General features: G+C 35.7%; 1 pseudogene; it reads left to right on the top strand.

The window, feature by feature from the left end:
• The first annotated feature begins 2,564 nt into the window (after positions 1-2,564).
• LOC110412167 (putative polyamine transporter At3g13620 pseudogene) lies at positions 2,565-4,278 on the top strand (annotated as a pseudogene).
• Positions 4,279-5,068: the final 790 nt, after the last annotated feature.

The following is a 5,068-nucleotide window of genomic DNA, read 5'->3' as shown; positions in this document are numbered from 1 at the left end:
GGACTCATTCCTTAGCATGATCAGTTATGTGCTACAACTCATTTGGAATACATGCCTTGGCACGATTGGATACATGCCTTAACAAACTTGGATTTCATGCCTTAGCATTATTGGATATGTTCTCTAACACATTTGGATTGTTTGTCTCTTCATGATTGTTTCATATGCTTTGTATGCTCATATATCATGTTTGAGTCCAATATTTTATCATGATTGGATTACATGTTATCTTGCATGGTTGTATACCTTGTATACTTGGTTATGGAATTGATTTGATTAAATTCCTTGATGGAATTATGTTTTTAGCTCATGAAATGTAGAACCATTAGTATTTTGGAACTTTAAATTTGAAAGATTAAAAAAGAGAATTGATCTTAAGGTAAATAATGTGAAACTAGAAAGTTTTAAAACTAATAATTTGATGCTAGAAGTGCAAGGATCAAGCCTTAAAAACCAAAAGGTCGATCCTTAGCCAGTGAAACACCTAAAGAGTGTTCTGTTTCAAAAAAGATCAACCTCTCACCCAAGAACAGTCGATTTGTGTAGGGAAGTAAGCACTGTTTTGGTTATTTTAAGTTCATTTAAAGGGCTTTGTTTGAGAAAACTTAGACCAAGTTTTAAAAGACTTTAGGCATATTTTAGGCCTTTTAATTGATGCATAAACTCTTCTTTTTAAATGGATTTGAGCAGATCTTGGATTTGATTTGGCATATTTGAGAAAAATGTGTTTGTACAAAAACTCCTACGCTTGCTTGTTCTCTTTCCCCACATTTGCTAATTGGGCTGCATGTAAATTTTATTTTTGTTTCCAAATCAGTATATATTTGGTTGGCTTACCCAAGGAGTCTCCTTTTTGCTAATACTTACAAAGTGGGCATCAAGGCATCCCGTAGAGGTTTTTCACCTTTTGTTGAGTTGCTCCGCTGAGTTTGAGTCATACTTTGTTTTGGTTAAACATATTTTTGATAAATGTTTATACCTAACCATTGGTTGGCATACTATATGTTAGTATATGAACTTGTGAATTCTTTGATTTTGATGGTTTTGCATATACACATGTTCAAAAAATATTATGAATTATCCAATGAAATATATACTTTGACTATAATTATATATATGCATGCATGCTTATTGAGATGAGGCATTCTCTCAGAATGTCATATTTGATTATCTGAACAAATTTGGTATTGGAGGTGTTCTTGGGTCAAGCGAGCGTGCTTGCTAGGCCTTTGTGTCGATTATGGCTCCAGATGGTTTGTGACAGTTTGACTCAAATTCAAATCACGTTAGGCGAGTCTTACTCACCCCTGCATTTAATTAATGGTGAAAAAGGGGAAAACATGGAAACTTAGATTTTATATAATTTATTAGTATTTCATTTTTCCTTTATTGATTTTCTACTGACTTCATCGATTGAAATGGTCAAATTATGTTATTAGTCCTTGTACTCTATCAAAGTGGTAGATTTAGTCCTTGTACAATAATATATAAAAGTTGAGTTCCTGTATTTTTTAAAATTAACATGTTAATCCAATGTAATAAAAGTTTTCTATTATCTATACTGATATGGAGTTTGGCTATGTTGATGTGACATTGAATTTAATAACATGGTAATAATGATGTAGCATTCTATGAATGATACAATAATAGTATTGATATGACATGACCAAATAATAACATGAATTTTATAAATACTGACGTGGAATTATTCAATGTAAACTAATAGTTTTAAACAAGATTGGAAAAGAAAATGATCAAAAATAGAGTTTTGGGAAAGAGTGTTGTGACACAAAAAATAATTTTATTTTCCTGTTGGATAATTTAAAGTAATGAAAAGAATATTGTGAAACATATATAAAAAAAAACACCACATCATTATATTCAAGTCATATCAATAAGAAAATACCATATTAGCATAAATAATAAAAAACATTTTGACATTATTAATAATTAGATTAATATTGTTAATTTTAAAAAATATAAAAATTAATTTTTTTATAACTTATTATATAGAAACTAAACCTATCACTTTATCAAAATATAAAACCTAATACCGTATTAAACCTTTTTTTAGATAAATCATTTTCAATTCACTACAGCCATGTATTATGATATGGACACCCCGTGGACCTAGCTCCAATAACCATGGAGAGAGCCACGATGGGCTGTCCGCGACCTTTAGAGATGGTACAGCTTTCGTTCAGTGGTCCCAACACCCAATTGCACTTTTCAATTAACCTACGCTACTGCTACAAAAGTATTCACACATCTAACACTGTGCCTTCCCGGAAGCAGAGATTTAACTGCAATACAATGTTAAAAAATTGTCTGTACTCCCACCGTAATAATTGCGGAACACAATTGGAAAGTCGAGGGCAAGCTGTAGCTTGCACGTAAGCTCTGATGGAAACAGGTTTATCAGCTGCAAATGTATTAACTAGGAAGTCAAATTTGCAATAAAAACTTTTTGACTCGCTTGCAGATCCATTACACTCATCATAATAAGCACATTTTCCCCCATTACCTACAGTTGTTCCTGTTTGTTTAAAAGTATCGGCAAGTGAAGGAGTCGGTGTACCAATTTTAGCAATCAATTATTGTGGAGGAAAGAAAATACATGTGGTAGCCCATGTGTTTGTCAGTCGTACTATCAACCCAACATTCACAAAGTTTTCGAGAGCCCCTGAGTGCAAGCAAAATATCTATCGACCATGGGAGACTCCAGCCTTTGTTCCCAGCACCTCCTATCCAACCAAGAAACTCTTCCAACCGCCGCAGCCGCAGCAGCCCCTGCCGCCGCCAGCAAAAATTCCAAGAAATTATCGATCATCCCCCTGATCTTCCTCATCTACTTTGAGGTCTCCGGGGGAGCATATGGTGAGGAGGCAGCGGTGGGTGCGGCTGGGCCACTCTGGGCCATACTCGGTTTCCTTATTTTCCCTTTCATATGGAGCATACCTGAGGCCTTGATCACAGCTGAGCTTGCCACAGCCTTCCCTGGTAACGGCGGCTATGTCATCTGGGCTCACCAGGCTTTTGGGCCATTCTGGGGTTCGCTTATGGGCTCGTGGAAATTCCTCAGCGGGGTGATCAACCTGGCCTCGTATCCAGTTCTATGTGTTGACTATCTCAAGTTGGTTATTCCGCTTTTGTCTTCTGGGGTGCCTCGATATGTTGCAATACTCCTTTCGACTTTGCTTTTATCTTTCTTGAACTACACAGGCTTGGTTATAGTTGGTTACACTGCAGTCTGTTTAGGAGTTATTTCACTTTTACCGTTCATAATATTGACTTTGATTTCAATTCCCAAGATTGATCCTAATAGATGGATTAGCTTAGGTCAGAAAGGAGTAGAAAAAGATTGGTCATTGTTTTTCAATACCCTTTTTTGGAACCTCAACTTCTGGGACAATGCCAGTACTTTAGCAGGTGAAGTTGAGCAACCTCAAAAGACATTCCCGAAAGCACTTTTCTCAGCCGGGTTGCTCACTTGTTTAGCTTACTTGGTGCCTCTTTTAGCTGCTACTGGGGCTATACCACTAGAGCAAAAGAATTGGGTTGATGGTTATTTTGCTGATGTAGCTGAAATCATTGCAGGAAAATGGTTAAAGATCTTTTTTGAAATTGGTGCAGTTTTATCAATTGTTGGACTCTATGAAGCACAATTGAGCAGTTGCGTGTATCAGCTACTTGGAATGGCTGATTTAGGACTTTTTCTGCAATGTTTCTCGGTGAGATCAAAGTGGTTTAATACACCTTGGCTGGGAATTTTGGTCTCAACTCTGATAACTGTCGCAGTTTCTTATATGGATTTTGCAGACTTAATTTCTTCAGTTAACTTCTTGTATAGTTTAGGGATGTTACTAGAATTTGCATCATTTCTTTGGTTGAGGAGAAAATTTCCATCGATCAAAAGGCCGTTTAAAGTGCCAGTGGAGTTGCCTGCTTTGATTGTGATGTGCTTGATTCCTTCTGGGTTTTTGATCTATGTTATGTCAGTGGCTACTGGAACTGTTTATTTGATGAGTTCTATACTAACTGTTTTTAGCATTGCTTGGTTCTTTATGATGAAGTTCTGCAAATCCAAGAAATGGCCTGAGTGCAATAATGCTGGAGAAAATTTGGATGAGGAGGACTTGGAGTAGGCTGATTATCAGGTCTTCTGTGCGCATTCCTTTACTTATGTATAAAATCAGTTCAAAAAATAATTGTGTATGAAAATTTGATTAAATCTTTGTTGCTTACAAGTGGAGATATGTGAAATGAGATTGTTAAAAACTTCACTGGCTTCAGGACCTGAGATTGTGTATGTTGAGCTACAAATAGAATATTTCCTCAATGATGAGTGTTCAAAGTGTACACCTGAAACCTATACTAGTTGAATGAAAAGAACAAGTTATTTTGTTGAAAAATATATTAAGGGGGTGGCGCAAGTTGAAGTGCAAAATAATACAACAAAATTTTCCACAAATTGCTCCCTGGAAGCGGGGAATTTGCTCACCGAATGTGGGGACATTTTCCATGACAATTATAGAAGAATAAATATTGCAGTGTGACAACACCTAAATGTGGACCATATGAGCTCTTTGCTTGCAGACCCTCGAAGAAAACGGTGCCGATAGCAAAAGCACTCGACACCTAGTAGGGCTGCGCGGACCGCGGGGACCATCGTGCGCTATTCAGAAACATCGAAATCGGAATCAAGTCTTTCTCAATGGACAAATGCATTTAAGTGTTGGCCAAATTTTTTTAGAGAGTTTATTATTGCAACTTTTGTTTGTCCCCACTTTGCCTTTCACAAATGTCTAATATTGCAAAAAGAATCCAACTAATAACCGTATACTATTATGAATATATGTGTGTAAATATCTGTTATGTAATAATTTAAAAAATTTAAATCAAATCAAACACCACAATATGTCAAACACAATAAATGTAATCTGATTTGAACTCTTAGATTTGATTATTTGTATCTAGATTTGAATATAAATTGAATTGGACTATAAAATTAGGATTTAAAGGGTTATTAATCTATAAATAAACCCCTCACTTCATTTATAAACACATA

Source organism: Theobroma umbraticum, unplaced genomic scaffold, assembly GCF_002168275.2.
Source record: "Theobroma umbraticum cultivar Fairchild unplaced genomic scaffold, ASM216827v3 scaffold_95.0, whole genome shotgun sequence".
Taxonomy (NCBI): Eukaryota; Viridiplantae; Streptophyta; class Magnoliopsida; order Malvales; family Malvaceae; genus Theobroma; species Theobroma umbraticum.
This window is presented reverse-complemented; position numbering and strand designations above follow the sequence as displayed.